Source organism: Myotis nattereri (assembly GCF_964212035.1).
Source record: "Myotis nattereri genome assembly, chromosome: 3".
Lineage (NCBI taxonomy): Eukaryota > Metazoa > Chordata > Mammalia > Chiroptera > Vespertilionidae > Myotis > Myotis nattereri.
Window position 1 is genome coordinate 212,330,494 of NC_138077.1, and position 22,920 is coordinate 212,353,413.

General features: G+C 43.6%; 1 protein-coding gene across 1 annotated transcript in view; it reads left to right on the plus strand.

The window, feature by feature from the left end:
• RERE (arginine-glutamic acid dipeptide repeats) overlaps window positions 1-22,920 on the plus strand; it is a 398,085-nt gene that overhangs the window by 342,162 nt on the left and 33,003 nt on the right. The window lies entirely within an intron of this gene.

Genomic DNA, 22,920 nt, shown 5'->3' on the forward strand with positions numbered 1-22,920 from the left:
CTCCTGCTGCTTCTCCTCCACACTTGATCTTATGAAATGGTTTCCTTTAACCCTGCGCTGTGCTCAGACTCAGGCTGGCCTCTAGCATCCTATTCTTCTTCCTTCCTTGGCGGTTAGTTTTAGATCATGATTCTACATTAAAGTGACAGCGTGTGCCTATCTCCCGAAGAAAGTGACTCCTGCTGTAAGAGCAGAAAGGTCCTGGGCACAGGGTTAAGGGAGGAGGGAAGGGCCAGGGTGTTGGGGAGTTAACGTGTAATTTTAAATACAGCGGCTGAAATAGGAAATATCATTTATCACCAGTTTGGATTTCGTTGATTGGTTTGTAGCTCATATACTTTGAATTCTAGTGGGACTTTTTCTGTATTTAAGGTTGCTATGTTTTGAAGAGTAGTTTAACTCTTTTTCTAGCCCTAAAAGTTTGCACTTTTCATTTGAGAGACGCATAAGAATTTTATAGATTGCTAAATGAGGCTTTTAAAAATTCCTGTGATATTTCACAAAGCTGAGAGTCAGATCTGATGAGTACTCTTACTAAACGTGGGTAGGAGGGTTTGCTGAGAACATTTCAGAGTGAAGTTATACGATGAAAATATTAGCAAGGGATTCTGTTTCATTTGTCTGTAATTTCCTACAGGTACTCTGGCTAGGTCAAGGAATAGGGGAGGCTGGGGGTGCATTAGAACTTGGACATGTGCCCTGATGTCCAGTGTCTGTGGCTGAAGTGCACTTTTAGACTCGGGGATGGGGTGAATATTTAGACATTTTCTCCAGGAGTGGAAGGGGAGATGGACGAAGAATATTCATTGTAAAAGTACGTAGGTTGCTATGTTTGGTTTGGTTTTTCGGTTTTCTAATTGGGTTTTGTGTATTGATTTCTTCTTTTGATTATTCTCCTTTTTGTTTTAAATGAACATTTCTGGACAGTACCTTAAGAACAGCGATAACATAATAGGGGAAGCGGGTTCTGAGATTTCAAGTATAACCTCCTATAAATCGGTGGTTTGCATCATCAGTCATAACTAGATTAAACTTTTAATATTTATTATACATCTAAAAATGCTGAGAGATGGGTCATGAGAATGGTAAAAATAGAGAAAAATGTTCACAGACATAAAAATTAAATATGTAATAATCCATAAAGCCAACTTATTTTTTTATCTTTCTAGAACAAATTGGAAAGAGGTATTTAATGTAGAACAGTGAAAGAAAGTTTTCTGAGGATTTCAGTTATTTGAAGTTTGATATCTATTTTTAAAAACTAAAATGCCTTTACCTGAGTGTAGGAATTTTGATTTGGCCAAGTTGGGGTGAAATTGAGAAAGATCATTGAGTAGCTTTGACTTGATGTGATGGCCTAGCCCTAGATCATAACCTCTCAGCTCAAGTCTTATCTCTCCCTGCGTGCTGCTAAAACTTGCAAACCACGAAGAATGTGATACAAGATATGGCTCGACAATTACTTTATCCTTCTGTTTTAAAAAATCAATTTATAATAGCAAGATTAAGCACTAAATTTAAAATCTGTTTAGCATTTGGAAATGCTAATTTTATCTAGTTTTAACTCTTGAGTAGGATGCCTTGGTAACCTAGATTAAACCTAAATCTTTGATTCTGTTTTTCTTCTTGCTCTTGGCTCCTCCTCCTCCTTCTTCTTTTTAAAATATATTTTTATTGATTTCAGTGAGGAGGGGAGAGAGAGAGAGATAGAAACATCAATGAAAGAGAGTCATGATCAGCTACCTCCTGTACTCCCCACACTGGAGATCGAGCCTGCAACGTGGTTATGTGCCCTGACTGGTAATCAAATTGTAACCTCCTGGTTTATAGGTCAATGCTCAACCACTGAGCCACGCCAGCCTTCTGTTCCTTATTCTTACTGATGATGTCAAACTCAATAAGTAGTGTGTTCTCACTACACCAACTCTTCAAGCTGGTTGCCTGTGTTTCTCTAGCACATCTTTCCTGGGACCCTTCCCCATCACTTCTCTGCCATCTCAATTTCCTGGTCATGTGGCTCCTCTCTCTACTTCTCTGGCACCCAGAAGTCTTCCTGTTTTAGCCTCTTCAGGGCATGGCCATCAGAGCTAATGGGAGAGTTGCTTGCTTCACCGGAAGATTTATTATGGCTGACATTGGCTAACTGTTCCTGGTGTCCAGTTGTCTTTGCATAGAATTGGAGGAGTTTGTTAGTAGAGTAAATCTGTAAGTATTCTAATCAGCTGGGAGAGGCACTCATATTTTCCTTAGCTATCAGCATAGGCAAGCTAATCATTCACAACTCATGGGGAGGGGAGGTCAAAGGTTCTTTTTCATTTTTGCTGTGGAAGATGAAATATGCAAACACCAGTGTTTTTGGTTGAAAACTTCCTCGGTAGAGATCTTCATATGTTATGCCTCTTTTATAGCAAATCCTTAGCTACTTTCCACATTCTGTTCTATTTACCGAAATTATTAACTCATTTCTTTGCTATTCTCAACTGACTTGAAACTTCAGAAGGGTGTCAGCATCCAAAGAGCACGCTTGATTGGGCCTGGACCTGGTCAGCAGACCTGTGCTCTATTCTTGGTTTCACCAGTAACTGTAGTACGTGATGATCTCTTTTGACTGTGCAGTCTGCTTTGAGCTGTATTGGGAAGTTCAGGGCAAATCCTGACAAGGACTGGGAAGTTATTTTTTCTAAAATGGTGTTTCTTTGCGTGAGAATTTTATAGGTGCTCCATACAATCTTTATAAAATGTCCACACACTTTGGGCTATCACTGTGCCTGAGAGCAAATGATGGCTCTCGCCTCCTTTGCCACTAACCTGCTTTGGGGCCTTACACAGATTATTCAGTCTCTCTGTCCTTTAACGTCTGTGTCTGTAAAATGGGCTGATTCTTCTACTCTTAAGAATAGTTGTGAGCCCTAGCCAGTTTGGCTTAGTGGATAGAGCGTCGGCCTGCAGACTCAAGGGTCCCAGGTTTGATTCCAGTCAAGGGCATGTACCTTAATTGTGGGCACATCCCCAGTGGGGGGTGTGCAGGAGGCAGCTGGTTGGTGTTTCTCTCATTGATGTTTGTAACTCTCTTTCCCTCTCCCTTCCTCTCTGTAAAAAAAAATCAATAAAATATATTAAAAAAATATTTAAAAAAATTTTTTAAAAAAGAATAGTTTTGAGTATTTAAATGAGATACTATCGATAGAGTGCCTAAAAACATTTGAAAATGATTGGTCTTCCCATCTACCCCAATACCCATCTACCCCAATTCTACACAGAGTAGCTAAATGCCATGAAAGTACATAATTATTTTCTGCTTATAAACAAATTGAATCTGTGTAAAAACAAAGTACCTGTTTTTTATTAGTCTCACTTGCCAAAAATTATTTTAGTTGAAAAACTGGGAAGGGGCGGAGGGCAGTGCCTACTTTAAGGGATGTATTTTGTCTTGAAGCTTTGTTGAGGAGACTTCCATTCTTACCAGTTCTTCAGTGAGTTGTGCAGACAAAGGTTCCTGGTGGGTATGGACATAAACAGCTTTCCTAGCTCTTTTGGTCTGGTGTTTATTACACAGGCACTACATCTGGCTGTTCTCCGAATACTACTGCCCATTGAAGTGGGCATAGTGGTTATGATTGTGGAAAACCGCTGTTTATAGAGGTTTAGTTGAGTGGGTATTACATGTCAACCTCATGATACCCAGGAGAATAACCGCAAGTCAAATATTTTAGTATCATGGTTGTACAGATATCCTGAAGTTTATTATCATTCTCTGTAACCTTTTGTCTCCTTCAATAATTAGGAGTAAATAGAGTAAAGAACCTTTGCTGAGTGTATCAGATTCTGCTTGGCTATGCACTTCTCTCTCAAGACACTATTGGGCCTAAACCACATGAAGTCTTGGGTGTGAGTACATTTGTGTAAACCACAGTATGTGTCCCCTCGCTGAGATTCTGAGAGGATGACGAACCAGGCCCCTTGGGTTCTGCTTTAAGGACTTCAGGTGCTCTTAGGATTGATGAGTTACGCTAAGGTAATGCCTGAAAAAATGAGAGACCAGATAGAGTTGAATCTTAATTACCAGGAGGGGAAACCATGTTATGAGTAATACAAAATCATGGGTGTTCCAAAACAGTCTTTTGTTTGATTTTTATACAGACTTTGCCGTTTTCTTCAAAATTATGAGATGATTACTCAGGTGACAGTGACATTTATCTATTGTGCTGAACACATGTTTGTGTTGTTTGAACCAAAGACTTTCAGTATCTGACACCTGGATGATTGTCCCTTGAATCCTGGCTGGACTTTGTGTGTGGCTCTCTCTATCTGCTGTTGCTCAGACAAATTTAGCCAGCATTGGATCCTAGGCAGGGAGCACTTACTCAGCGACCTGTCTCAGATGCAGCTAATATTAGTGAGAAGACCATTTGATCTGCTCCAAGTTGGTAGAGAGAAGAAATGCCCCCGAAGTTGTAATTAGCCTGTGGAGGAAAGAGGCGAAAAGGCGCCCGTCCTTAACTGCCTTTCTCATCTCTGTAGTTGTATTTTTGAGAACCTAGTCCAGTAGAAGTTGAGCTCATGTTATTTGTAAACCCAGTTGCTGGCACATTAATATTTACTGTACCAGAAATTCATTTTGCCCATTTCCCATTGTTAGAGCTAAACATCCCATGTAGTTCGGTTTTAGAAACGTTGTGTGCTTACTGAGCGCTGTAATGGGTAGAGTGTCTCCAAAGAGAGGCCAGATGCCGCCCGTGCCCTGCCCGGAAGAGGAAACCTTTGCGTGTGCTCAGGTCCTCCTTGGCGGGGGTGGAGGTTCAGGCGCTTCAGTGTGCACAGAGGCTGAGGGCTTCTAGTGTTTGACCTGAACTTCGAAGGAAGGATACATTTTTCTGACAGGCCGAGGCTGGGAGGGAGGGTGGAAGAAAAGTGACTTTCCAGCTGTAGGAAATATCACGAGCAAAGGCATGGAGACAGGAAATTGCAGAACATGCCCAGCGAGTGCACTAGTGTGGCTGGAGGGGAGGCTGCATCCAGCGATGCAGGAGGACTTAGGCCAGAATTCGGGCTTGCAGGTGACTTCGGGGGACCTTGCACTCTCTCCAGAGTGCATTTGGAGATCCCCCCTTGAAGGCTTTAAAGAGGAAAAAAAAGTGAGAGCATCCAAGCTGAGGTGTGAAACCTTGTTCTTGTAATAGTTCAGTCTTGTAGTAAGACCGAAAACGGGAGCTGACAGTGACTTAGGAAAATGGAAGTTTGTCTTTATCTTGATTTTCTCTATCAAAAATGTGTCACTGTTTTTAATGGGACCAAGAGCCCAATGAACGGGTAAGATGTTTAGTAGTTATTGTTTTTTAATTTTGGGTGATAGGATGAAAAGTATTAGAGATTTAAAGTTTTAATTTGAGAAATATCATGAAAATCAACATCTTTCTCAGCCACATTTCTGGGAGTGAGTTCTGTTAAATATGTACATAACTATTGAATATTAATTGTTCATTTCTTTGGACAAAATATCTTTTGCATAGAGCCTATTCTCCCAGCAAAGAATGACTACTGTTTGGAAAGGGCTTTAGGACTGAGTAATCGAGATTCTGTTAATATTAAGAGGTTAAAAATTACTCTAGCATTCAATTTGAACATTCAGCATGAAGTTTTTTCTAACCTCAGATTATAACCTTAGATAAACAGTTTTCTAGCCTCATTAATGCTTAATCTAATGTTACATAACAGTATGGACTTACTGCATAGGTTGATATTAATGAGGACAAATGTGTTATAACCACATAACAATACTTTAGGAAAACCTCCAGTTTAAAATCAGAGACCTCTACTGCAAATGCTGTGTGTCCTCACCGCTCGCAGCGTGACCCTGAGACCAGGATCATCACATCACCTGGCTCTTGTGACAGTCGGACTCCCAGGCTCCGGTCCTGTTGAACAGCGCCCTTAGGAAGCACTGTGTTTACATTAAAGAGACTTGCAGAACCCGAAGCCTGTGTGCCACATTCATTCTTGGAATAATACTGTTTTTATTCTGTAAAAGTTGTAAATTGTTTCACTATGAGGACTTGATATTTGTTTTTCATATTATTACAAAATTTTTCACACATATAGAGAAGTATCTGGGCCTATTTTCATTATCAATGATAGACTTCCATAATATAGCTTCCCACTTCCCAGCCTTCCCTAGAAACTCAGTTGTAACTCCTGTCATATTTCATATAAAAACTGTTGTCCTCCTCTTTAAGTTGTGACATAGCCATTGTTTGTGAGTCAGGCTAGGCTCCACCGTGTTTGTTTCTCGTAGAAACCTTTTTATTTGAAAGAATGACTTCTTACTAATCTGAAGTTTACATACTTCATACTACAGTTGTTTCTTTTACTGGCACACATTAAATATGAATAAGAAATATAAGTGCTTTGAGGTTGGCAAGATTGGGTAAAAGGGTAGACATTTAAGTGCCATACTTTTTCTCTTAATTACTTGTCCTCAGGAAGATACAGAGAGAGTTGGAATTTTCCATGCGAGGAGGAAGTGATCAATAAAAACAGGCGCTGCATTTGGGGGGCAAGTACTGTGTGTGATCCCATCGTTATTCCCATGTAGGGGTTTGAATCTCTTCACTCTGATGGGCTGAACTGTGTGGGTGTCTGGGCAGTGGCCCAGTTTTGACTGGGGTCATCGAAGAGATTGGCTGCTTCCTGTGTAAGTGACGCAGCTAAGAAACTTTTGGTGTTGATATGGGGGGGCAGGGGGGGGCGGGGAGGTCTTAAAAATTAAGTGACTTTTTAAAACCAGGGACCGTGTATATTTGCTGCTCTCAGTGTTAACGTCTTAGGTGTCTTTGGCCTTACCTGCATATTAGAACAGGTGGGCATGGCACGCGAGTGCTTCAGTGTACACTAGGTAGTGCTTGTAGAATCTGCACTTTGAAAACTGCCTTGGACTTTTAAAGTATTGCCGGGCACAGCGCTGCTTATAAGGATCAGTTTTATTTATTTGCTCTTGGTATTTGCTAACCCAGGTTTCTTATGATCCAGCTGGATCTTGGTTACCTGGGGACTTTTAGATGGAGGCATTTATGACTTTTAAGTCAAAATAGAGGCACCCATTTTATTAGCTAGTAAAACAAATGAATGGTTTGAATTGGTCTTTAAAAAGACTTAATCGTTGTGATTACTCTGGTTATAGTCATTGAGTTTATCTATTTGGAGCTCATATTTTATATCGCTAATAGATTTTTTTAAATCTTACTAGATCTGTGAACTCATCCTAACTTTGAAAATTCAGTTTGCTGAAGTTTTAAAAAAAAAATACATCTAGTCTGTTAAAAGCTGACATTAAAAATAAGTTTCAAAATGTATCTGAAATCATACTCCTTCTATAATTGGTTCATTTTAATTTTAAGTTATGCCCTTGAGTAACACTTAGAAAATAGAGTAGAAATTAATTGCATTGTTTTAAGAAAAACATTCACCTCAGTTTTATTCACAGCTTACCGGTGGTAGAAAATCATGCCCCCTTCCACCCACCCATAAATTTTTTTTCTCGTATGTAATTTGAAAACCATGACTTGTATTATAAAAATAGGAAATGCAAGCAGGAGGAACCTTGCTTGAGACACCAGAATTCCATTAGCTAAGTTTTCTTCTTGAGATGTTCAGTTTTGAAATTGTTTTCATATTAATGGCCTTTGTTCTTTTTTTTTTTTTTTACTATGGAAATATGGTTCTTTCTTCTGTTCAAATGTCTTACATCCTCTAAATTGTGGCATCAGTAATGCCAGGATTTGGCCTTTAAGCATCTAAACCAGTGGTTCTCAATCTTCTGGCCCTTTAAATACAGTTCCTCATGTTGTGACCCCAACCATAAAATTATTTTCGTTGTACTTCATAACTGTAATTTTGCTACTGTTATGAATCATAATGTAAATATCTGCTATGCAGGATGGTCTTAGGCGACCCCTGTGAAAGGGTCATTCGACCGCCAAAGGGCTCGCGACCCACAGGTTGAGAACCACGGATCTAAACCATCCTTACAGTTGGCATAATTGGCAGTGTTTTGAGAACTGTGTGGGGGAACCTTTCGAAGGTACTAAAGGTGACATAAAGAAATACTAAAATGTAGTTTTTAAAAGGCACTCTCTGTGGGGAGTCTGAGGTGCTTGAGAGTAGGCTTACCCTCCTGGAGGTCACAGTCTAAGTGTGGAGAGACCTGTGGGGCTTGAGTTCTTCCCTGGAAGGTGCCTGAGTCTCAATCACCGAGACTGCAGAGCCCAGTTACACAGGTCCTGCCTGGGCTGCACTTCTGAGAGCCACCTGAGTCCATTCCTGCATGGACCAGGCCATACACAAAAAGCCCAGCTCCTCTCTCCACAGACCTGTATTTTGCTCTGCCCATTAAAGTTTAATATTTATCTTATTTTAGTCTTGAACTTTAGACTCTATTCCTTTCCCCTCCCCCCCATGCATTTTCTTTCTTACACACACATCCATGTATGTCTTTATATAGAATGTAAGACATTCTGGGCGGGAACCACATTTTAGTATTTCTTTGTCACCTTTAGTATCTTCCAACAGGCCCTTAATATCCGTTAAAAATGAAATTGTATGTATTCACACATGTGTAAATGAGGGATAAAAATACATGGTAACTATCCTGTATAATAAAAGGCTAATATGCAAATAGACCAAACAGTGGAACAACTGAACAAATGAACAACCAGTCGCTGTGCACTGACCACAAGGGGGCGTGTGTGGAACATGGTAGGCGTTGGCCACAGTGGGATGGTGGAGCAGGTGAGTGGGGGCTCCAGACCAAGCAGGGCGCTGGTCGTTGTCATCGGGGCGAGCCTTGGTGGTTACTGAAAATGCTTTGCTCCCGCGTGCCACAGTCCTGCTGGCACTCGCACCTGCTGCCAATGTCCACCCCACTCGCACCCACTGCCGGCGCTGGAGCCGCCACTTGCACCCACTGCCAGCACTGCCCCACTCGCACCCACTGCCGGTGCCTTGTGCTGGTCCCAATCACTCAGCACCATCAGCAGGTGTGAGCAGTGGCTGCCGGCCCTGATCGCCCCTGAGGGCTTCTCCACCTCCCCCTGCTCCTGGCAGGTGATGGGGGCAGCAGCACTGCGCGCACCCGCTGATGGCACCAGCCCTGCTCACCTGCTGCTGGCGCCGGCCCCAATCACTCCGTGCCGTCAGTGGGTGCGAGTGGGGCCAGTGCCATCAGTGCATGGGAGCGGTGGCGGCGGGAGCAGGGCTGCAGCAGACGGGACCAGGGCTGCAGCGGAAGGGGCAGAGGGGGGGCGCTCAGAGGATGGGCCGAGACCCGCCGCTGTGCCTACCTCAGCCTCACGACCCACAGTTCCTTTCAAGGTGCACGAATTCGTGCACTGGGCCCCTAGTAGATATATATAATCCTAAAAGAGTAAAGCTTTTCTGTGTTTTTAAGGAAACGTTTTCCTCACCTTTTGCTCTTCGTGTTGGTTTCAAGATCTTATCTTCTTTGGTGCTGCTTTAAAGACCAGTTGAAACCTGGGCACCCCAGGCTTTAGACTGTTTAGTGGGCAGAAAATCCTTGTTAACTCTCATGTCCCCAGGATAGTGAGACCAGGACTTGGGGTTCACTGTGCCACCTTGGACTTTCCTGTTCTGTTGACCATGGGCAGTAAGTCACCTCTACTGTTTGCTTAGTAATTCTGTTTTCTAGATTATTTATAAGATTGAAGCCCATTGTTTATTTTTCTCAGCAGTTTTATTGAGCAAGTCAAGAATAAAATATTGTTTTAAGCAGTAGAGTAAGCCATTAGCCAATTGCAGCTTGGCTTCAAACTGGTCACTAGTGTGTGTGTGTGTGTGTGTGTGTGTGTGTGTGTGTGTGTGTGCGCGCGCTGGAGGTGAGAGCCAAGCGAGGTGGAGGAGGTTCACTGTTGCCAGATTCTGCAGCTTTTCAAGGTTCCTGTGACTGTTTATGGATTTTTTTCCCTTTTAGTCAGTTAGTGAGTCACCATCATATGCCATTTTATTATCTTAAAAACAGTCTGGAATTTTTATCCTGTGTCTTTTGCTTATGAGTGAAACACCCCTGAGCATGTTCTGAACAATATTAAGTTGACGTTTTTTCTACAATGCTTTGGTTATGTATTTTCAGCTGCAGCCATTATATCTTTGTTCCCAGGTACAAGGGTTGGATTTTCCTTTACTTTGGCAAGAAATGGTGACTTTTGTGTGTTTTATTATTGTAGAGGGCTGAAGCAGCAAAGGCCCAACACCTTTGGGATTTGGTGATTCTTAATTCGAACACACACCTCCTTGGGTCTGAACTTGGTTCTCCTTCCCACAGATGCTCTGTTTTGGAATCGGGTTAGAGACCTGTGGCCTTGAGTTGTTAAGACAGGTGTTTTAAGCTTTGGAGGGAGAATTTGGAATTTGTGGAACAATTACATTCTAAAGGAAACAGGTCCAGTGAAACTGTGTACCTGGCCAACTTCAGCGGAGCAAGTAAACTGGGCAAACTCTAGACATTCTGGAAAATGTGGGATTTAAAAAAAAGAAAAACAAAGCTTTCTTTTGTTAATCCTCATTGGAGGACATTTTTCCCATTGATTTTGAGAAAGAGAGAGAGAGAAAGGAGAGAGAAGAGAGAGAGACATCGATCGATTGGTTGCACCCTCACTTCCCCAGACTGGGGCCTGGTATCGAACCTGAGACCCTTCAGTGCTCAGGCTAACACTCTAACCATTAAGCCACACAAGTCAGGTCAAAACTTCGTTTTTTTATTTTTTTATTTTTATTTTATTTTTTTAAATATATTTTATTGATTTTTTTACAGAGAGGAAGGGAGAGGGATAGAGAGTTAGAAACATCGATGAGAGAGAAACATCGATCAGCTGCCTCCTGCACACCTCCTACTGGGGATGTGCCCGCAACCCAGGTACATGCCCTTGACCGGAATCGAACCTGGGACCTTTCAGTCCGCAAGCCGACGCTCTATCCACTGAGCCAAACCGGTTTCGGCATAAAACTTCGTTTTTTTAATCCTCACCCAAGGATATGTTTTCAGAGAAAGGAAGGGCGGGGGAGAAACATCAGTGTGAGAAACATCGATCGGCTGCCTCTCGCATGCACCCTGCCCGGGGATTGAACCTGCAATCTGAGTATGTGCCCTGACCGGAATCAAACCCACAACCTTTTGGTGTACAGGACAATGCTCCATCCTGCTGTGCATTAAACAAAACTTTAAAATTTCAAAATTTGCTCTGTTCTGTGGACTCAATTTATTTATCAAAATTTGAAGCCCTGCCCAGGATGGCTCAGTTGGTTGGAGTGTACATCAGAAGGTTGTGGGTTCAATTCCCGGTCAAGGCACATACCCAGGTTGTGGGTTCATTCCTCAGGCATGCCCCCTACTGGGGATCGAGCCAGAAACCCAGGTATGTGCCCTGACCGGGAATCAAACCAGCAACCTTTCAGAGCATGGGATGATGCCCAACCAACTGAACTACACCAGCCAGGGCAGAAGCCCTTATTTCTTCTGACCATGTAAGCCTTTTAGGTGACTCAGGAGAAAAGTCCATGTGCTTCTCTGTACCATATTGTGTCTACTAGATGATTAGGAAGAATAATATAGGATATAATGTTTCTTCTTATATAGTCATTTGTATGTAAATTAAAATGTGCAAATTTACCAAGTGGGTGGGTACATGTACCCATTTGGCCAGTGTATTTGTCTTAGACTCATACTAATGCAATGCATATTCTTTTCTTTTGCATTTTTTTCTATTCTAATTACTAATTTCCCAATGCTAAGTGCCTTACTAGGTATGTCTTATATGTGTTATAAATTTTTTTCTAGAAATCAGTGACTTAGAGGGTTTAGCCAGTGAGCCAGTGTGAAATCCTGACACGTTATTTCTAATAGTCAGCAAGCACTTACCGAGTTCATTGAGTCTGATGAGAAGATTAGAGATGTGGTCCTGCTCCCTGGGGACCTCCGACTGGTTACCACATGTGAGTTGGCATGAAACCAAGTGCTAAAATAAACTATGTGGTGTGGACATTAAGTGGTAATGGGAGTTGAAGATGCTGGAGATGAGGGCTGGGGGAATTATGTGCATCCTGGAAGTGGTGCGGTTAGGGCTGGAAGCTATCTGAAGGATAGGTGTTTGAAAATGTAAAAACTTGCTTGAAATACCTTGCCCAAAAGAGTCCTTGAAGTATCCTTGTTGTCTATTCAGGAAAATCCCTGTACCTGAATCCCTCTTCTCAACTGGCTGCCCTACTGTTCCTGAGAACCTGAACTCATTAAATGTGACTCTGCTGGTTTTGGACAGTTGCCTTGTGTGAAATGTTCTCTTTTTATTAAACTGGAATCTTGAGTCACTTCACCTCCCATACATTGTCCTGGTCATGTCCCTGATGGCAGAAAATTATTGCCAGGACCCTCAGGGAGGCTCTGAAGATGGGGTAGAGTAGGTGGCACGTCCTCGCCTGGGCTCCTGGCTGCAGGCTTCCGGGGAGCTCCTTTGGGCCCTTGTCTCAGCAGTGCCAGGCAGCCAGGAGCTCTGTCCCTGCCCTCTCCTTCACCCAGCAGGCAGGCACACTTCCTAGTGTAACAGAAAGTTGCATTGTAGGTTTTGTTTATTCTATTGAGTTTAACACGTATTAAAGTTAGCATTTTTAACCTACCTCTCATTTCCTACAATGAAAAAGTATTAGTATTAGGATCTAGTAACAGACGATACCTAATAGAGCAGTGCATACTTAGACTAATCAGTTAGGCCTTTTTTTTTTTCTTTTTTTTAAAATATATTTTACTGATTTTCCACAGAGAGGAAGGGAGAGGGATAGAAACATCAATGAGAGAGAAACATCAATCAGCTGCCTCCTGCACACCCCCCACTGGGGATGTGCCTGCAAGCAAGGCACATGACCCTGACCAGAATCGAACCTGGGACCCTTCAGTCCGCAGGCCGACACTCTATCCACTGAGCCAAACTGGTCAGGGCCAGTTAGGCCATTTTAACACGTGGCGTGGACCTGAGCAAAGATGGTTTCCAGCGACAAGCCACAGCACAATCATGCCTGGAACAACAGGCTCTTTCCTGTGGGCGAGCCCCTCCGCCATAGTCCTATCCCAGACCCCAGAGCCGGATAATCTTGGCACTGTGTCAATCCCTCAACCCATTCCCCTTGTTTGGTAAACTGTGGCTAAAGATTAAGATGGCGCTCGTGTAGCAGATTTATGCCTTCTGTTTTGCTGCTTTTGTCTCAACCCCTTCTCCCCCCAAACAAAGTCTAGAAATGGGCTGTTCACAAACTAAACTGGGAGCCCTGGATTTTAAGGTGAAATCATTGCTCTGGTGCTTGCTGTCAGTTTTCCAAATGGATTTTTTGCCTTCCACGGAGCCTTTTTCCCCCCTGAGGCCCCTCCCGCTTCTTTCCAAGTCCCCCACCACTGGGCTTCAGAGTAATTGTGTCCAGACCCAAGTGTGGGTAGTTCTGCTTTCCTCCCTGCTGCCTCACCTGGTTGTTGCAACAAACAAATCCTCCCTGAGTGGGTAGTCTAGCATTTCATTCTGGATTTTACCACTGACAGTGGCTGTTTCCTGTTGCTGGATAACATACAGGCAAGGTCAGGTCTGTGACCGCTTCTGGGCCGTGGCCTTGGATGAACACAAATCCTTAGCTTTGGGGTTGACCACTTCCTGTTATCAGATGCTGTGCTCCCTCTGCTGGTTTTGAGAGAGCTGATGCTTCCGGGCGTTTAAGAAGACGCAGCCCATTTCCCCAGGTCTTCAACTGGGTATGTTACACAGGCAAACCAGAGAACTCTTTCTGGCTCTGGGAGAATTATTTCAGCTCTTAGGCAAGGATGGCAAGGAGTAAACGTGATAGAAATTTCTTTCTAGTAATACCATTCCCCTTCCTAACATCCTCCCCCTAAAATATGACAAGTCGTTGTAACTTGTTTGGGGTGCCCCAGGCTGAGCCATTTCTGTTGGGCTTTTTGTTCACTTCCACTGTTTTCTTTCACCATCACCCCTGCCCCAGCCCAGCCTCCATGTCCCCCAAGCGCTCACCACAGGAGTCATTTTTTATGGCACACATAACCTTTCAACCAAAAGAAAGTGCATTGCTTGTGACAAAACGAAGCTCTTTTCTGCTTTTATTTTGAAAAATCCTCCCTGTTGTTTAATGTGGAGGATATTCGGCTGAAAGCCTGTTCCAAGTAGGCGTTTGTGCATCCCAGAGGAACTTTTGATTTATTTCCTTAACTCTGCCCTCCTTTCTCTGTGGTTCCGAACCCTTTAATGATCTGTGAAGCTCTGAGACTTCAGTGCAAAACAGTAGCGGTTTTATGAACCCCCCTACTACATAAAAGGCCTGCCCGCTTCCACATGCTGGGTGTTTGACTCCCTGAAAGGCTGACCTCTCACAGATTTTGGTTGTGCAGCAGGGCATCCCAGGTTGGGGCCTTGATAATGCTTTTGTGAAATATTTTTGCTCCTTCGCTCCCTCTCTTTGAAAAGTTGTAATGGAAATTCCGGGCTCTTGGCCAGCCTGGGGGATGTGATACAGTAGAAATGTTTTCGGTGCCCTTTGTTACTGTTCGGCTTTGATTAGCCTTATTTCCCGTAAGCTTAATTCTGCCCCCCTCCCCCCCTTATGGCAAAGGAGATTAATTTAGCCAAGTTTAAGCATTTTATTATGCAAGCTGCTGTAGCCTTACACAGTCGCTATGCCAGAGGAGACCAGGCAAAACAACTTCTTCCCTACATATTTGCATTTCTCCCTCCCAAGGCCGCCTTTTACTTTCAATGCCCACGTTCATGGAAGAATGTGACAAGCTTTGCAGGCTGTGTTGGTTTCTCCATCTCTTCTGCTCAAGGTGTTCCAGGAAACCCTTGTACAACTTGTCTTGAGATCTGGTTAAGGGAACAATCACGGTAGACCTCACTCTGGGGTTTCTGCCAGGTGTAGGGAGGAGGCCTCCAGAGCAGCCGTCAACAAACACACTCCTTTGATCCTCCTTGTGGTTCTCCAGTTCAAAAGACAGAAGTGGTTGCAGCTTAAAAACGTTCTTTCATTCCGCTTTGACTTTGTAGTTATAGCCCTTTTCATCCTTGCAAATTAGAACACTTTACAGACATTATTTCATCGGTCCTCCCGATAAGCCTGTGGACGTACCGGTGTTACGGCACAAGCGTGGGGAAGGAACCTGCGGCACAGTGACACCACAGGGGCCTTCAGAGGCCTGCCCACGTTCGTGTGCGGGTGAGCAAGAACAGAGCAGAGCTCTGATGGGAGAGCTTAGGTTTGGGGCCATGTTTGCTTTTCCTAGGAGGAAAGTGGGGTTTTATTACCATAGGAATTCCTTGTTCATTGCAGGACTCCTTGGCCGACTAGTTAGTGATGAAGTGTGAGTGCCGGTCATTGCTGTGTCCTAGGGGGGACTCGGATAAGCTAGCAACGGCCCTGGGACCGGAGCGTTCAGCAGTGTCCCAGGAGCTGCCCAGGCTCTCAGGAACGTGGGCCTGCTTCCTTCTGGGTTCCATGCTCGGAGCCTGTCACAGTTTCTCACCCAAGAAGATACGCTTCTGTGATGGCCAGTACAGCTTCCTCTTTTCCAGGTTCTGTGCTGGAAATGTGCAGTTTACCAGCCAGATGTGACTTGAAAGAGCCTGTGCTGAGTGCGGTTTCCTAGTGCTACTCTGATCCACCTTGAAACTCTGCAGACAGCACTTTCTGGACTTGCCCTCAGCAATTCATAGAACTGGATTTAACAATTCTAACCAGTGTTGTGCTTGCCCTGTTTTAATTAAGTTGATTTTTTAAAAATATATTTTTATTGATTTCACAAAGAAAGGGAGAGGGAAAGAGAGATAGAAACATCAGTGATGAGAGAGAATCATGGATCGGCTGCCTCCTGCACGCCCCACACTAGGGATCAAGCCTGCAACCTAGGCATGTGCCCTGACTGGGAATCGGACCGTGACCTCCAGGTTCATAGGTCGGCGCTCAACTAGTGAGCCATGCCAGCCGGGCAATGAAGTTGATTTTTGAGGCTTAGGTTTTTGTTTTTGCTTCAATGTGGGATAATGGAGAGCTCTCTAGAACAAGCGGTCGCCGACCTTTCGGACCTCACGGACCACCAGTGATCTGTGGACACTGGATGATGGCCGTAGGTACGAAGAATAGAGGCCAAACGTTAAACAGGGCTCATCTCTGGGTGATGAAATTAATTACCTGGTGATTTAAATTTTCTCCTGTATGTTTTCCAAGAGAAAACTACCAAAAACACACCTACAAAGCCTCAAGTTAGGTGCACTAAGTTTTTAACTAAAGTAGTAGGGTTCGGGGTGAGCCACCAGGTATTTTTTAAGCAGAAGGTGGCAATGATACAGCTTTATGTGTTTTTTTTTTTAAAAAAAAACTGTGCATGCTAAAGTATATCCAGAAATAACAGGTCTGTAACCTACCCTCAGAGGAAAAACACCACACATTTGGCTATAAAAGGAGAACTTAAAATGGAGAATTAAAAGTAATGTGATAAAATGTTAATATTTAGGGAATTGGGTAAAGGCTATATGGGAATTCTTTATGTCATTCCTGCAACTTTTCTTTAAAATATTTAAAACGGTAATTGTGCACAGAATAATCCGAACTTTAAAGCTTACAGTATTACTCATGCAAATGTCTATGTGTGCCTACATGTCTGTATGCTGGAGAGCAGATGGGGATAAGTAGAAGCTTGAGATTCCTGTTCCATTTAGTCCAAGTAGATTCTTTAAAATTCTAAGTAAAATTCTAAGACAGCGGTTGCCAACCGGTGGTCCAAGGACCACTGGTGGTCCGTGAGGTCCGAAAGGTTGGCGACCGCTGCTTCAGACTGTTTTTAAGCATTTATCAGTAAATATTTTCAACAGAAGTGGCCTCATTCTGTTCTGTTACCTACCATTTTTAAACTGTAACTTTAACATTAAACATGTATCAATGTCATCGTTTTTGATGGCTGTACTTTAAAAAGATACAACTTCCAATTTTGAGCATTTCAGTTACTTCTAGTTTCCAGGTTTCGGACTTTTTTTCCCTGTTAACATTTTTTCCCTTGATGAACAGCTTTGACTTATTTTGAGGTCTTGTCCATTTATTTCAAATATGTTGACTTTTTTACATTTTTATTTTCATGTGTGATTTTGCTTAATTTGGTAGCTGTGACAAGGAAGTTTTTGTTCTGTGGTAGAATAGCATAGTTGAGAAGCAGACGGTTGGGTTCAGAGTCCAGCTCTGCCACTCATTCCCTGGGGGCTTTTGATAAGTCTCAGATACTGGGGGACTCAGGTTCCTCACAAGTAGAATGGGGACACAATTAGAGCCTCCTTCAAGGAGTTGTAAATCATCTCTTTCATAGTGAAAATTAAAGAAGACGGCAGTGGTTACAGGAACATAAATTGAGTTCTTATGTCCAGGTGCTGTTTTTTTAAAATATATTTTTATTGATCTTAGAGAGGAGGGGAGAAGGGGGGGGGGACAGAGAGAGAGAGAGAGAGAGAGAGAGAGAGAGAGAGAGAGAGAGAGAGAGAGAAACAACAATCAGAGAGAATCCTTGATTGGCTGCCTCCTGCATGCCCCCTACTGGGGATCAAGCCCAAAACCGGAATCAGACCCGGGACCCTTCATGAACTTTGAGTCCCACCACAGGGTGATGATCTCTCCACTGAGCCAAACCAGCTAGGCTCCAGGTGCTATTTTTAGCACTTAAATTGTTTAATCTTCACAGCAACTGCATGAGGTGTAAGTGCTGTTGAAATCGGTGCTCTATTCCCATTACTTGTGCGGAAACGGAGGCAGAAAGGTTACATTCATTGTCCAGAGGTACACAATTCACACTGAGTCAGAACTTGGACTTGGACAGTGTGGCTGCAGAAAGCTGGTCTTAGCCACTGTGTTGTTCAGTATCTGTCACTAGTAAATATTCGTGAGTGATGGCTACTGTCATTTCCTCCCAGGGAGGACACGCACTTAGCTCACCATTGCTGTCTCGCCAGTGGATAGAAAGTCACAGGGCAGGTTGGAAAACATATTTCTGGGCATTAGTCCCCACTACTCTTTGAATTTCCCTTACCTTTAAAATAAAATATGCATTGGAAATGAATAAACTGGTACTTTGTGGCGAAAACAATGCTGCAATCTCAATGAATGCCATTTTTTCCCTTAAACTTGATTTGGATGCTTTGGGGGGTGCTGAGTATTTTGGAACTAGATAGAGGTGACAGCTGCACACATTGTGAATGTACTAAATGCTTCTGGATTGTATACTTTAAAGTGGTTTGTTTTGAGTTTGACTTTACCTTTGAGAGTCTAATTACGAAGAGGAGTAGTGGGTGACCCTTCGTAGTGTTAGAATTAAACCAGATTTATTCGACTGCCGATGGCTCTTCTTGTTCTCCACAGCTGAAGAGGGTGTAAAAATCCTGTTTGTAGCTGACCAGTCTTTAGTATTCAGTTGCATTCCTCCCAAATTCCATCCCTCTAGTCAAGAATAAAAGATTTAATTATAGGGGACTGATCCCAAGAGGACAGGCACATTTTATGCGCGTTTTCATCAAGTCATGGTCATGTACAACTTTATCATCTTTGGATTTTGGCATGGACAACAAGCCTCCCGTTGAATTCAGATCTAGAAGCTGGGGTTGAAGCGTGTGCCACACAGAAACAGTGTCATCACGGAAGAGACCCCAAGTGATCCCGCAGCAGCCCTGCCCCCTGGGTCCCCTACAGATGCTGTGATGGGAGTTAGTGTGTCCCTGAGGACAGCAGTTTTCATGTGTTGCCCAGAGATTTGTATGCCCAGCTAGGTTTTTTTGTGTTTTAATCCTCACCCGAGAATATTTTCTTATTGAATTTCTTATTAAAAAGGAAGAGAAACATCAGAGTGAGAAAGCAACATCAATCAGCCACCTCCCATATGTGCCCCGACTGGCAATCAAACCCACTACCTAAGTATGTGCCCTGACCTGGAATCGAACCTACCATCTTTTGGTGCACGGGACAACACTCCAACCAACCACCTGAACCACCTGGCCAGGGCTGTGTGCCCAGTTGTTTTGTGCCTTCTTGCGAATTGTTAAGGCTCTTAGCACTGGCTTGAAGACTTTTGCTAACTGAATAGTTAATGGAATGGCCGTCTTTTAAGCATAGAGGAGTAGTTAACCCCAGTGTCTTGTGGGAGCAGAATAATAAATACCAAAATGGTACTTTGAGTACTCCTTCTCAATTTGTGTCCCATTTTCTTTGGGCCCTCACTGTCTGCTTCTATTCAAATATCTCATCAGCTAACCAGGTGTGTAGGGTCCTGATCTTTCCTCTGTCCTCTCCTTGCAAGCATTTGTTCGAAGGTTGTTGGTTTTTTTCTCTCTCCCTGTTTAGAAACAGATGTCTTACATCGCCACAAAAGAATTTTGGAAATTAGCCTGTTTACAAAAATCTCCTGACGAGTTTGACATTGTTTCCTCAACGCACCTTGTTCAAAGTCCTGGGCAGATAGGCTGCCCTTCTAAATCAAGCACCCTCCACCTTGTAGCATCTTCGGCCTCAAGTGTCCTCAGATGCCTGCACAGCTGAGCAGGAAGTAAGGTTCCTTTTTGCCCTAAACTAGTAATGCAAACAACTCAAAGAGGAAATTGCTCATTCTTTGGTATTTTTTTAAAAAAATATATTTTATTGATTTTTTACAGAGAGGAAGGGAGAGAGATAGTCAGAAACATCGATGAGAGAGAAACATCGATCAGCCTCCTCCTGCACATCCCCCACTGGGGATGTGCCCGCAACCCAGGTACATGCCCTTGACCGGAATCGAACCCGGGACCCCTCAGTCCGCAGGCCGACGCTCTATCCACTGAGCCAAACCGGTTTCCGCTCTTTGGTATTATTAAGTTTATTTTTAGTTTCTTAGAACTTGACTTATTTTGGAGGGAGGAGAGGGGTAATATACAATATCTTATTAAGGGAAGTAACTGGATACCTTTTATGAAGGTTTATTACTTAACAAACTTCCTACATTGAATGCTTTTTGAATGGCCCCTAAAATGTATTTTCTTTTTTATTTTATTTACATTTGTTTATTCAGTCAGCTAGTCACTCAACAGATATTTGAATGTTAGCGGGTTTTTAGACTGTCGGCAGGAGGAGGGAGGTGCTTGCTGTATGCTGTGGCTCCAGTTGGAAGAAGGTACAGATGCCGGGGCTCAGGCCTCATCAGGTGGGACACTGCATCTTTGACACTTACTTCCCTACATGGGGATGGAGGTCAGAACTGTTACATTTGAATCCTTCCAGAACCATTAGTGAACTTAAGGAAAAGGCTTCAAACTAAAAAAATTCACAGGAATCACTGGAAAGGTAAGGCACAGTAGTGCAGAGTGTTGGGCAATATCTGGCAAAGAACTACCCTGTTGGGTAGGTCGAGTGTCTCGTCACTCAGGGACTAACCCTGTGGAAGTGCAGTCTGAGGGTCTCTCTATACCTTCTTATGAGTAAGCCCACCACTTAGGCCTTGTACTTCACAAAAAAATTCATTGCCTTTTTAGTGTACGTCTTTGCTGGATAGTGTCCAACTGTATTTGTGACCATGCTCTACATAGTTTAGAGTTCCTGCATTTCTTTCTATAAAATAGCCTTGAAAATGCTCACAGAGGTGACATCCTGTTCTCTGTTGCCATGTCCTTCTGTGCATGTCACTTGCATTAGTCAGTGTCCCCTCACAAATGACTGAAACTTTGATCACCAACATCTCTCCTGGGTTTGTCATTTTCCAGACAAGATAGGCCCAGTCGATAGAAGTGTCTTCTCCACAGCCTTGCGGCAGAGGTTTACTGTGGGTGTCCTGGCTGAGCAAGTGCCGGTCAGGACACCTGAGTGTCTCCACAGCCCTCGTACATGGACTTCTATTATGACTCCTGAAGGCTTTGGGACCAGAAGTAAAGCTACTAAAGGGGAGGATGGAAGTGTTGAATGAGACACAGGGGAGAGGAAAAAGGATTCCTTCCTAAGTTTGTTATATACTAGAGGCCCAGTGCGTGGATTTCATGCACTCGGGGGGTAGGGGGGAGAGGTCTCAGCCTGGCCTGCGCACTATCGCAATCTGGGAGCCCTCGGGGGATGTCCGACTGATGGCTTAGGCTTGCTCCTTGTGGAGAGCAGGCCTAAGCCTGCAGTCAGACATTCTTAGCACTGCTGCAGAGCAGGAGAGGCTCCCACCACCGCTGCTGCGCTCACCAGCCATGAGCCTGGCTTCTGGCTGAGCAATGACCTGTGATGAGCGTCTGCCCCCTGCTGGTCATTGCTCATCATAGTGACCGGTTATTCCACTGTCAGGCCGAAATCAGCTCTCCGACATCCCCTGAGGGGTCCCAGATTGCAAGAGGGCACAGGCCAGGCCTAAGGACCCCACCAGTGCATAATTGAGGCTGGGGAGGGATGCGGGAAGTTGGCCAGCCTGGGAGGGACTGTGGGAGGGCTCCAGGGCATGTCCAGCCCTTCTCTCTCAGTCCCAGTCAGCCGAATCTCAGCAGCAACTAACCTACCAGTTGGAGCATCTGCCCCCCGGTGGTCAGTGCACATCATAGCGAGCATTTGAGCGGCCTTAGCATATCATTAGCATATTACACTTTGATTGGTTGAACATACAACCAGACACTTAGTATATTAGCCTTTTATTATATAGGATATTCCATGTCCAGGTTAGATAAAATCAGACTAAAATCATCAAGTAAGGATTTTGTTAGATTGGACTTTTTTTCTTTTTCAACTGTATATTTTGTTGATTTCTATTTCTTATAGTGCCCTTCTGTGAGAGTTTTTATCTGAAAAGAATGAGGCATTATGCTCAATTTGTAACCTTTTGAGCATGTTGTAAATGATTTTTTAAGTTATTTCTTACGAGAGAAATCAAGTTGGCATTAAATGCTCTTGTACTCTTTCAATTTGTAAATATTTATTGATGATCTACAGAATGCTGAACATTGCATTAGGTGCTAGAAGCGTAGCACTCAACTAAAGGTATGTCCCCTTGATTCATGGAATTTTAAATCTGTGAAAAAACAGGTTAAGTGAATAATCCCTTAAGTATATACAGTAAGTCCTCACTTAGCATCAGATAGATTCTTGGAAACTGCGACTTTAAGAGAAAGGACATAAAAACCAATTTTACCTATAAGCTAATTGGTATAAATAATTGTTGAGTTCCTAGGGCATATTTCTGGTCACAAAAACATAACCAAACTTCTAAATAAAAACCTAAAATGCCCTAGCTGGTTTGGCTCAGTGGATAGAGCGTCGGCCTGTGGACTGAAGGGTCCCAGGTTCGATTCCAGCCAAGGGCATATGCCCAGTAGGGGGTGTGCAGGAGGCAGCTGATCAATGATTGCCTCTCATCATTGATGTTTCTATCTCTCCCTTTCTCTCTGAAATCAAAAAAATATATTAAAAAGCAAAAAAAAAAAAAAACCTAAAACACTTCTGGTATTAAACACTTATTTTAAATGTGAGCTGTACATAGATTTAAGAAATCTACACTAATAAAAGACAAAGATGCTAATTGACCATACCTTTGCTACGTCCCAAGCCATGCCCAATCAGAGCGACTATATGCAAATTAACCCAACCAAGATGGCGGCCAGCAGCCACGGAGCTGGAGTAAGCAGGAGGCTTGGTTGACCGGGTGATGGAGGAAGCCAAGCTTCCTGCCTGCCCTGAGCCGGCCATGGTCTCCGCTCTTGGCAACAAAATTTCAATTGTAGAAGACAAATAAATCCCAGATACCTGCTTCCAGCCAGCCTCCACTGGGAGCTTGGGTGCCTGGGGGCCGTGGCCAGCCTGCAAACAGCCATCAGCCCCTCACCCAGACTGGCCAAGCACCCCAGCAGG